Below are 12044 nucleotides of genomic sequence, written 5' to 3'. Positions count from 1 at the left end.
TGTGGTTTTGATTTGTGTTTCTCTGATTATTAGTGATGTTGAATATTTTTTAATATACCTGTTGGCGATTTGTATATTTTCTTTTGAAAAATATGTATTCAGATATTTTCCATTTTAAATTGGATTATTACTGCTGTTGTTGTTGTTGCTGCTGCTGCTGCTGTTGACTGGTTTGAGCTTCTTATATATTCTGGTTATTATGTCTTTGTCAGATGGATAATTTGTATTTGCGTAGATTATGTTCTCCTATTTTGTGGGTTGTCTCTTCACTTCGCTGATTGTTTCCTTTCCTGTGCAGAAGCTTTTTAGGTTGGTATAATCCTATTGTCTATTTTTGCTTTTGCTGACTCTGCTTTTGAAGTTTCATTAAAAAAAAAAAAATCTTTGCCCAGACCAATGTCATGGAGCATTTTTCCAATGTTTTCTTCTAGTAGTTTTATACTTTCAGGTCTCAGATTTAAGCTCTTAATTCATTTTGATTTGATATTTGTATATAGCAAGAGATAAGAGTCCAGTTTCATTCTTCTGCAAATGGTTACCCAGTTTTCTCAGCACTGTTTACTGAATAAAATGTCCTTTCCCCCACTGAATGTTCTCATTACTTTGTCAAAAATAAGTTAGCTGTAAATGTGTGGATTTTTTGAGCTTCCTATTCTGTTCCATCTGTCTACATGTCTGTTGTTAATGCCAATATCATTTTGATTCTGATTTAGTTACTATAGCTTTACAGTATATTTTGAAGTTGGATTGTGTGATTCCTCCACATTTATTCTTTTGGCCCAGGAATTTTTTTGGCTATTCGGGATCTTTTGTGGTTCCATATAAATTTTAGAAGTTTTTTTCTATTGCTGTAAAGAATGTCATTGCTATTTTGATAAAGATTGCATTGAATCTCTAGCTTGTTCTGGGTAATATTGACATGTTAACAATATTAATTCTTTCAATCTATGAGCATGAAATAGCTTTTCTTTTTTGTATCCTCTTCATTTGCTTTCATCAGTGTTTTTATAGTTTTCCTCATATAGATCTTTCACTTCTTTGGTTAAATTTGTTGGGAGGTATTGTAAATTCTTTGTAGCTATTGAAATAAGATTGTTTTGTTGACTTCTTTTTCACATTGTTTGCTGTTGGCATATAGACATGCTACTGATTTTTGTATGCTGATTTTGTGTCCTGCAACTTTACTGTATTTATCAGTTTGAACAGATTTTTTTGAGGGGGGTGCATATTTAGGATTTTCTAAATATAAAGCCGTGCTGTTTATAAACAAGACTAATTTGGCTTCTTCCTTTCCAATCTGGATACCCTTTATTTATCTTGCCTATTTGCTCTGAGTCAGTACTTTCAGTATTGTGTGTAATAAAAGTGGTAAAAGTGGGCATCTTTGCTTCTCTCATTCCAGACCTTAAGAAAAAGGCTTTCATTTTTTCCTCATCACTATGATGTTAGCTGTGAGTTTGTCATATATGGCCCTTATTATGCTAAGGCATGTTCCTTCTATACCCAGATTGTTGAAGATTTTTATCATAAAGGGATACTGAATTTTATCAGATGCTTGCTCAGCCTCTATTGAAATGATCATATGGTTTTTGCACTCAATTCTGCTAATGTGATAGATCATGTTTATTGATTTGCATAGGTTGAGTCATCCTTGCAGTTCTGAAATAAAACTAGTAATTCAATTTATTGTGAGAAATGGTCCTTTTTAACATGATGATGAATTCAGCTTGCTAGTATTTTATTGAGGATTTTCCATCTATGCTTATCAAGGATATTGGCCTGTAGTTTTCTCTATTTGTTGTGTCCTTGCCTGGTTTTGGTATCAGATTAATGCGGAACTTGCAGATTAGCTTAAAAATACTCTTTCTTCTTCAATTTTTTGAAATCATTTGACAGAATTAGCATTAATTATTTAAATGTTTGCTACAATTTAGCAATGAAACAATCAGTTTCTGGGGCTTTTATGTGAAATTTTACATTTTTCTTGCATTTATGTTTTTCACAAAGTCCATTTTGTTATTGATTTCTAGTTTTATTCCAGCATGGTCAGAAAAGATACTTGATACTTTCTACTTTTTAAAATATTTTGAGACTTGTTTTGTGCCTAAGATATAGTCTACTTTAAAGAATGTTTCATGTGCTGATAAAAAGAATGTATATTCTGCAGTAGTTGGGTGAAATGTTCTATGAGTGTCAATTAGGCCTATCTGGTTTAGTAGTTAAACTATCTGGTGTAGTTTAACTCCAATGTTTGTTGATTTTCTGTCTGGTAATCTCTCTATTACTGACAACGGAGTGGAGTGTTGAAATCCCCCACTATTGTATTGCAGGCTAACTCTCTCTTTAGACCTATTAATGTTTGCTTTATATACTTGGGTGCTCTGGTGTTGAGTACATATTTAAAATTGTTATATTCTCTTGCTGAATTGACCCTTTTACCATTATATAGTGACCTTCTTTGTTTGTTTATACAGCCTTCAACATGTACTCTATTTTGGGGGAATATAAACATAACTCCTCTTGTTCTTTTTTTTTGTTTCCACTTGCATGAAATATTTTTTTTCCATCCCTTCACTTTCACTCTATGTGAGTCTGTTTAGGTGAAATGGTTTTCTTAGAGGCAACATATAGTTGAGCCTTGTTCCTTTATCCATTCAGTCAATTCTTTGAATTGGAGAATTGAGTCTATTTACACCCAATGTTATTGTTTATAAGTAAGGCCTTACTACTGACATACTGTTGCTTGTTTTCTGCCTATCTTGTAATTCCTCTCTTCCTTTCTTACTGTCTTCCTTTATGGTTATTTTCTCTGACAGTATTTTTTAATCCATTGCTTTCTATTTTTAATGTACCTATTATAGGGTTTTGCACTGTGGTTATCACAGGGCTTAAAGAAAACATCTTATAGGTGTCACAACTTATTTTAAAGTGATAACAACTTATCTTTGATCAAAAGCAAATAATAGAAATAAACAGATATGAAAAGAAAAAACTTCTATACTTCAATACCACCACCATCTTTACTTTTTATTGTTTCAATTTACATATTTTTCTATTGCATATCTCTTAACAGTGTTCTGAAACTATCATTGTTTTTGTTAGATTTGTGGTTTAGACTTTATACCAGAGTTATGAGTTAACTACACTTCACAGTCACCATGGTAGAGTGTTCTGTGTTTGTCTGTGTAATAACCTTATCAGTGGATTTTATTCCTTCATGTGTTTCCTTTTTGCATGTTAGTGTTTTGTTTTGTTTTTCATATTGAAGAACACCCTAGAGCATTTATTTTAAGGCAAATCTGGTGGTGATGAATTCTTTTAGTGTTTGTCTGGAAAAGACTTTATCTCTCTTTCATATTTGAAGCATAGGTTGTCTTACACACCACTTTTGAATGGCAGGGTTTTTTTTTCTTTCAGCATTTGAAAATGTCATCCCAATATTTCTTGGCCTATATGGTTTCCATGGAGAAGTTTGTTGCCAGATAAACTGTAGCTCTTTTATATGTTATGGCTCCTTTTCTCTTGCTGCTTTTCAGGGTCCTCTCTTTGTCCTAGACCTTTGAGAGTTTTGATTATTAAATGCTTCAGGGTAGTCTTATTTGGATTAAATCTGTTTGGTGTTCTATGATATTCCTGAGCTATTTATATCTTTCTCAAGTTTTGGAGAGTTTTCTGGTATTATTTATTTGAAAAAGCTTTCTACTTCTTGTTCTTGTTTAATTTCCTCTTGAACATCAATAATTCTTAGATTTGGTCTTTTGAGGTAGTGTTCTATATCATAGGCAATTTTGGGGGATTTTTTAAAGTTATTTTTTATTTTCTGATTGTATTTTCAAACAGCTTGTCTTCAAGCTAACTGATTCCTTCCTCTTTAAACTATTCTTCTCTTGAAGGCTTCTTATGAATTTTTCAGTTCAGAAAATGTATCATTGTCTTTTTAGGGTCAGTCACTGGTTCCTTGCTTTGTCTGTTTAGGGAGATCATGGTTTCATGTTTACTGATGTTTTTTGTGGATGTATTAATACATGCATCTTTGCATTGAATTATTAATCATTTATTCCAGTCTTTTCTCTCTGTATTATTTTATTTTTACTGAATATATTTGCTTAGGGATTCTTTGTAGTCTGCCTGTTGGGTTTCTTTTTCCTACCACTAGGTTGCTGTTTCCTGTTCAGCACTAGATGACAGCTTAAGCCCAGGTTTGGTTTAGCTGTAGAAAATGACTAGGCTGTTATATATCCTGAATGAAGGGCATTTCAACAGGAACATCCCAGCTGTGTGGGAAGACTGATCAGGTGTTTGTGCCCAGGAGACCTGTGGAACACACCTGCTACAGCATGGTGCTACTGAAAAACCACTCCAATTTGGTGTCTCCTTTGACCAAGTTACAGAGCACAGTTTCCAGGCTGGAGAGAGTAGTCCCACCTCCCATCTTTGTCTCTGGCTGTCTTCAGGGATATGTGAGTATTTGAGATCTTCTACAATCTTTAGAATCGAAATTATGGCCAAGACTCAAGATTATTCTAGGAAATATTGAGAAAATGAGTCCCCAAACTGTAACATATGGAATCTCACTCTAAATATATTTGAAGAGATAAATACTTATAAATAAATGAAGTATTAATGTATTTTGGAAACTTTATTCTGGGAAACACCACACTGGAAAACATGGACCTAAAGGTTAACTAACTAGCTTTGTTTAAATACTGTCTTATCCAGACACCCAGTGTATAAATCAGTTTAAAGTAGAACCTCTCGATTTATGAAGATTAGATAATTATAGAGATAGTAGCTTGAAGGTTTGCTCTTTAGGCCTTCTCATTGCTCCCAAGGAAGCCCTTAAAAAAGCCTCTTTATGGTATGATTAAATCCTAAAAATCAAAGTTTGGAATAAGGCACCTTCTAAGGTGTCTTACAGTGGTGTTCTCAGGTTGTTTTCCTGTTGACTATCAAGAGGCAATTCTGTTCATATCTTTCCAACCTCATGTTCAATGACATCAAGTTAGTGGTGTAAAATCATTTACGATGGGAATACTTACACCACAAACATTGGCAAACACTACAAATCAGGGCTTCTTTTTTTTTTTCCTCTCCAGTGAGTCAATTTTCCAGCATACCACTGCTTGAAACCATGAGTCTAACTTAGCACATAAGTCTTGAGATAAGAAAGGACAGCATAGATGGGGGGAGCTACCATTGATTTGTAAGAAATAGTCTTCTTACTTTTACCTTTTATTGTATCTGGAGTAGATGTTCCCAGACAATGGGCTATATACTCTTCAGAGTTTTTGGAGTTTTACCAAGAGACACCTAATTCACACACACATAAGTATTTTCTCAATAAAAATGAAAAATATAAATAAGATAATGTATACACAGGGGAAGCATACGAGTATATGAGATGACATATAAAGATACACACATATGTGTGTGTGTGTATATATATATATATATATATATAGAGAGAGAGAGAGAGAGAGGAGGGCAGGATATATTTATATATAAAGCAGCTATGAATCATTGACTTAGAGCTTTACCATAGCTATTCAGTCTTGTATGGTTTATATGCCATTCAGATTTTCTCTTATACTGCAAGCTCTTTGAGAAGAGAAAGCATAGCATAGCTATGTTTTATTTCTACAAACCCACCTACAATATGCTGAGTGGATTAATACTTGATACTTGATGATTAAGCAAGGAAAGACCCTTTTCCTATTTCTTTCTCTCTTTGCCTAATGCTATTTTCTTGGATTTAGATAGATGTCAAGGGTAAGAGGCATGAAAAAAAGAAGCCTAGAAAATAGAAGTGATTTGGCAAAACAAACAAACAAACAAAAAACTAGTTTCTGGCATGGATTAGAAGCTCAATAAATATCGTTAGCTGATAGACTCAAGGTTTCAGATTAACACACAGTGAGTAGTGATGACAGGAGTTCCTTAGAGCAGTAGTTATGTTTTATTTATTTCTGTTTCTATGGTAATCGACACATTTACTAGACCAGTGTCTCAATACATTTTAATTAATTAGTTATTGTGACAATTAAGAAATTCCTTCTACGCTCTTTGGCACAGTGAAGCCATCTGTAAAATGGGGATAATAATGCCCTAAAAGAAGATTTTATTAACTGATCATTTGTAGTCCAGTTTAGCTGGGAGCTTTCTAACTCTCATCATTAACAGAAGAGAAGCTGATGCAATATAGGAAGGAAGTTCAAAGAAAGACAAGGTTTCTTCCTTTTCCTGCATATCCCCAAGCCTTCCTGTTCCAGGTCTTTATACCTTGTTTCTCTTCATTGCACTCTCAGAAGGTATTTATGTGGTTATAAACCTACCATAGAATGGCACAACTTAGGATTAAGATGCTTTTATGTGATGCTGAAAATAAAAGACAGAAATCAAAGTATATGTCTTTCTTGGCTCCTTGCAGCTTGGATAAGGTTTCAGCTAAGATCTTGCACAGAGTCTCTATGGCTGTGCATCAATCCAACTGGATGAAAAAAACTAAGTTCCTTTGAATCACTGCAGCCTTTTGTTATGGTTCAGTTGGATTGCAGAGAATTAAAACCATGCTTGCTGCTTAGTATTGTGACACGCAGCAAACCAACCTGACCCAAATTGTAATCTCCATACCCTCTTATCTGCAATCATAGAAAATATTGTTTTCTTTATTTCTACCTTCTCTCCCTTGAGCAAAATCTTTAGATTTCATTTGTCTTAAAACTTAAAGATTGCTTCATGGGGTCCTTCAAGAAATAATAAAATGCAACACAGGCCAGCAAGGCTTGTTTAGAAGAGGGTACTGTTTTCTTCTTACTCCACACTTTTGAGAGTCTTGGCCAATTGAGAATCAAGAAAGCCTGTCAAATTTACTTAATTAAAATGAAAAGAAAGAAAATCCACTTTAACATTTCTAATCAACAGGAGCCTAATAAGTCATGTTGGTTCCTGGAGTTGAGACACAGTAGGGCATTTTTGGAGCTAATTTGCTTCATTAATATTCAAAGGATGTAGATCACCCAGCATTTTCTAGGATACTTAAGATCCAGAAACATCAGAGGGAAAGCTTTATTTTATAAGTCATATTAAACAGATGTTCCACATCAAACCAACTGTAGCATTTAATATAAAGTGTTGTCAGTTTGAATAATTACCTTATTTCCTGCTTCAATCTCACTTTCAAAGTGGACCTGCAACTCTCACCCCTAAGACTACTCCTCTTCTCCAATATTTAGACTTGACCCTGATGCTACTAAGGCTGTCACAGCCAGTTCTGGACTAATGGAAATCATCTGAGTTTTGAAGCCTATCAATTCAAGTTCAAATTCAGGTCTGTTATCTCCTGGGAGACATTTTAAGATGCCAATTTAGTCAGTTTGTCTTTTAATTAGTATTTAACCAATATTTATTGAGCCTCTCTTTGCCAAGTTCTACTCAATGAACTAGAGAAAAGGGTGAATCAAGGCACTCTGAACCTCAGTTCTCTTATCTATAAACAGGATATCATAAATTCTACTTTACAGTGCTGATAAAATGGGGTAGGATACAGGAGACAAATGGGGCATAGTGGACATTCGATAAATTGTAGTTTTATCTCTCTCAATCCACGATTATTTGTATAGCTACAACTATACTCAGGCATTTGATTGCAAAGTTGTGATTTTTGGCATGTAATCACATGGCTGAAATGTTGGTTTAAAAGGCCAATCTGTGAAGTACAGTTAAGCCAAAACTCTCAGTGAGGATATAACTCAGATATTATTGTCATTTATAATGTCATCTAACAAGAAACTTGTAAGTCAGTAACTTTGAATCCACATTAACTCTTTAAGCAACAAGTCATTAACAGAGTCTTACATATAGTATGTATTTAGCAAATGTTTCCTGCATAGTAGGAATGAATCGGCTGAAGAGAGTGAACTATGTCTTTACCTAACAACATTAACAATATTCTAGACATTCACAAAGTTATTTCAAGTTTATTCATTTCACTCCTGTATGTACATACACATATACAAAATCTACAATGTTTAGACAAGGTTCTAGACACTACAAATACTTCACAAAGTGTTTACTTAATACTTAATATTTACTTAGTAAAGTGAGTAAACACTTTTTTTACTAAACGCTAAACAGTTTGCTAAGTAAATACTTTAGTAAATTACTCATATTTACTAGTAATACTAGTATTATAAGTATTTATTAAAGTATTATTAATAATAGTATTAGTAAATACTAAGTTCCTGACCTCAAAGGGATTATATTCTAGTAAGAAAGATGGATAACTAAGTAAAAAAGAAATAGAATGGCATGTAGTAATCGACAAAGGAAACAAAAAACCTAGTTTTTAGTTATCTCACACATTCTCATTCTCAGAGTGTGTTTTTAAGAAATTGAAATAAAATGAAGAAAAATAAAGTAAATAAAAATAATATGATAGAAGAGAGACATGTGCATGACACTTTCTGAAGAGATGGTAGTGGGAAAATCTCTCTGAGAAGTTGTTGTTTGAGTAGAGACCTGAATGAAGTTAGGGAGCCAGCCTAAAATCTAGGGTAAAAACACTTAGGAAAAGAGAAGAGTGAGTTCTGGGACCCAAAGTAAGAGTAAGATTTGCCTATTTAAGGAAGGACAAGATGGCTGGTGTGGCCAGAGAGGAGGAAAAGGGGAGAAGAGGATGGAATTGGTGGGAGACGAGGGCCCATCTGATATGCTTGGGATAAGTTCTCACCCAAATCTCATCTTGAATTGTAGCTCATGTAATTCTTACCGTTGCAGGAGGGACCTGGTGGGAGATAACTGAATAATAGGAGTGGTTTCCCCATACTCTTCTTATGGTAATGAATACTTCTCATGAGACCTGATGATTTTATAAGGGAAAGCCCCCTTCACTTGGCTCTCATTCTCTTTGCTGGCCACCATGTAAGACGTGCCTTTCACCTTCTGCCATGATTGTAACGCCTCCCCAGCCACATGGAACTGTGAGTTCATTAAACCTCTTTTACTTTTTATTTGTTTTACAAATTGCCTAGTCTTGGGTATGTCTTTATCAGTAGTATGAAAATGGACTAATACACGTCATAGCAGACTTCAGTAAGAATTTCAGATGTTATTCACTATGCATGAAGTGATAGCTAATGCCCACGAGTGGCCCCAGCAACTCACCCTCTCATCGTTCACATGTATAAGTCCTTGCACTAAAAAGTGCATCCAGTTTCTATCCTCTTGTATCTGGGCTGCCTGGGTGAGAGATCTGATAATACTCTATGGTAAAGTGATATTCTGGGACTTAAGTTCCAGACCTCAAGAAGACTGACAGCACTTGCTTCCTTTCTCTTTGAGCACTGAGAACACCTCTCAGAAGCCAGCTGCCATGTCTCAAGGAGAAGTCACATGAAGAATGGAGGTGGTTCAACAGCCCCCACCTCAAGAGATTCAAGCTGACAGCAGCATTGACTCTAGGAATGCAAGGGGGCCATTCTGAACATTCCAAACCATTTGAGCCCCCAGCTGATCCCAGTTAACATAACATAGAGTAGGAAAACCACCCAGTCAATCCCAGTCAACCACAGAATCATGAAAGATAGTAAAGTGGTAGGTTTTTAAGAAATTTATGGAGTTGTGAAGGTCATTTTTTAAAACTTTTAAGTTCATGGGTACAAATGCAGATTTGTGACATAGATAAGCCTGTGTCATGAGGGTTTGTTGTACAGATTAATCCATTAGTTAGTTTTTCTGATCATCTCCCCTCTTCCACCCTCCACCCTCTGAAAGGCCCCAGTGTGTGTTGTTTCCCTCTATGTGCCCATGTGTTCTCATCATTTAGCTCCCACTTATAAGTGATAACATGCAGTATTTGGTTTTCTACAAACAATGGATAATCAAGAAACATGAGAAGCCATTGAATATTACCTTCATTACAATCCTTAACTTTTATTCTGTCCCTAAAAGGTAGACTTCATTACAATCTACTTTTCATAGGTAAAAAGACAGAAGCTAAATATAACCTGGCAAAAATCACACAGCAAGAAAAGTCCAGGGCCTGACTTTAGGTGTGGGTCTTCTGCAGAAATTTTTCCCCTCAGGTAGAGCTAATCATTGATTCAACCAAAGAGATTAACCTAAATTTTATAGACATAAATAATTCCAGATGCTCCATTAATCACATTGCTGTATACCTGGGACATGTCTATTAAAGCAGTTAAGTTACTTTAAGAGCCAAAATTGTTTTTATCATCTGCATCAGACTATTTAATATCCAGACTGAAAGCACTCTGGGGATGTGAATGTGTGAGATAGTGATGACTTAATGTCTACTGAATGTTTTGAGGTTGAGAAAAAAAGTGAAATTTATGAATTAGCCTCTGCTTATTTTGAAATTCAAAAGACTCAATATTAGTAGTCTAGATTTGGAACTTCCATCTTGATCAGAGATAGTCTTATCTAAAAATGTGTGTAAAGTTATTCCTGGGAAGAGATGTAATACTTGTGACAATCAAGTATTGTGAAATGTCGCTGCGTTAGGTTGTTATGTTAAAAAATCAACATTCAGTTTTTTTCTCAGTGGAGAAGCTGAAAATAAATTCGCAAGTGCATTTCTCTTCTTTTTGTTGCATGAGAAAACGCAGAAATGTAAATGCACTTTCTACAAGTGAACTCTGCTAAGAACCTTTGAAGTTGTGCTCCTTCTTCCCAATATGACATCTGGGTTAAGGAGAAGCTTACCTTATATGGCAACTTGACTAGTGTATATAAGTAGGCCTCAATGAATAATAATTTGTTGAAAGTTTTCCTCTTCCAAGGCTCGGTTTCTTCATCTGTGGATTAAGGATGTTGCCCAAGAAAGTAAATATGTGCCTTCATTACCTTCATTGATGGCAAACACTTCCAACCATGGTCCATTACCACACTCTACCTTGCACCCTTCTCAAAATAGTGTCCTCAAAGATTCTACAAGTCATGCACAATTGGCTCTTGAAAAGAAACCATTTATCTTCTGGTATATAAGTATATGTTGCCCCCCAAACACTGAAGTTCATGACTCCCTGATTCCTAAATGATTGAAATCTTTAGAATAATCCAGATTCCTTGTAAAGTGATGTTATTGTAACAAAGGGAAAATGCTTTCAACATCAACAACTACGCTAAACTACCTACTATAGACTGAGCTAGGTGATTAATTACTTAAGTAATAATGATGGCATCACTTTTTACTGCAGTGTTTATAATATCTTTATATATTTAGAATGTTAAAAAAAATTTCGCTCTTTTGAATGACAAGGTGAGCAGAGGTATCTCTCCATTAAAATTTTCTCTATAATTTGTGAGTTATAACAAGTTATATTTTTATCTATATTTTTGAATCATAAAATGAGAAACTTAAGACATAAGAACTGGTGCTAACAGAGATCGAGGCAGGGGGAGGAGAATACTAGTAAATAAAAGCAGAGCCTCAGAGTCTTAAAAACGGTACTAACTATGTCTAAAGCATTATATCAGGCCTTTAGGGGACTCAGAGCAGATAACGACAGTGTGTATTCCCAAGGATCTCATTGTCTAGATGGAGATGCAATGGAATCATAGCAAGATAAATACAAATACTGGGACTCTGCTAAATGTTAGATATGCAGGAGGATATATTTCAAAAATTCAGAGAAATGTCATGTGGACTGGGGCTCAGACAAGATCTTAAAGACAGCTCCTTGGAGGATACAGGACCCGTTTCCGTACATACCCTGTAGCAATTAGTCAAGTGTCTGGTATTCAGCTGACACTAAAGAAATGTTTGGAGAACTCTGCTGATATAAGGTATACTCAGTCAAGTAAAAAGGAGAACATCAAAATCGGGGTGGATAGCAGAAGTCAGTCCGGGGTCTGCTCCTGGAGGGCTCTAGAACATAGATTGCTGGCTACAGCAAAGGATTCAAGAGGGGAGAAGAGGGTAATTCTTTCTGCACGCTCTTCCTGAGGAATCTCCCTCCCATCTATGACTCAACCATGCTTTCTGTTCCAAAGACTCTCAGGTGTCACTTAAATGCTATTCTAAC

The sequence above is a fragment of the Cebus imitator genome, unplaced genomic scaffold, assembly GCF_001604975.1.
Source record: "Cebus imitator isolate Cc_AM_T3 unplaced genomic scaffold, Cebus_imitator-1.0 Scaffold302, whole genome shotgun sequence".
Lineage (NCBI taxonomy): Eukaryota > Metazoa > Chordata > Mammalia > Primates > Cebidae > Cebus > Cebus imitator.
Note: the sequence above shows the minus strand (reverse complement) of the source record.